Here is a 605-nt window from a genome sequence, read left to right as displayed (position 1 = left end):
AAGAAGAAGAAGAAGAAGAAGAAGAAGAAGAAGAAGAAGAAGAAGAAGAAGAAGAAGAAGAAGAAGAAGAAAAAGCAGCAGCAGCAATAGGAGGAGGAGGGGGAAGAGGGAGAATAAGAAGGGGAAGAAGGAGAGGAAGAGGAGGAGGAGGAAAAAGAGGTGGAAGAAGAAGTAGAGGAGATGGTGCTGCTGCTGCTCAATCTAATATAATCTAAGCTTGTTTCACAAAGACAAATAATCAAGAGGTGATGAGGAATAATATGCATCTTCCCAGTGTCATTTCAATTATACATATGTGACATACATAATTTTTCCATCACTAATTTTTTATTCATTTAAAATAGATACTTTGCTGTTTGGGTGGGCATGAAAAGAGGGACAGCAGCAACCTGATCTCCACATTTGTCCTAGATTTAAACCAAACCCCTACTGTGATATTCTAAGGGACACCAGGATTTCTTAACAATCATGTTATCACTATTTCTATCCCTTGAGATTGCTCCCATTGGACTTGAAACACAGTATTATGATACTGCAAACTTATAAAGCTTGTTGGGTAGACATTGTGCAGACAGAGGATACAGGAACATGGGAACCTATGGGAT

The 605-nt window shown here is 38.8% G+C and overlaps 1 protein-coding gene across 1 annotated transcript in view; it reads right to left on the bottom strand.

Annotated features, from left to right (window-relative positions):
• Positions 1–605, bottom strand: part of NRK (Nik related kinase) — a gene marked incomplete at its 5' end in the record, with an annotated part of 69,163 nt that overhangs the window by 47,765 nt on the left and 20,793 nt on the right. The window lies entirely within an intron of this gene.

Source organism: Crocuta crocuta, unplaced genomic scaffold, assembly GCF_008692635.1.
Source record: "Crocuta crocuta isolate KB4526 unplaced genomic scaffold, BGI_CrCroc_1.0 scaffold1027, whole genome shotgun sequence".
NCBI classification, from domain to species: domain Eukaryota; kingdom Metazoa; phylum Chordata; class Mammalia; order Carnivora; family Hyaenidae; genus Crocuta; species Crocuta crocuta.
This window is presented reverse-complemented; position numbering and strand designations above follow the sequence as displayed.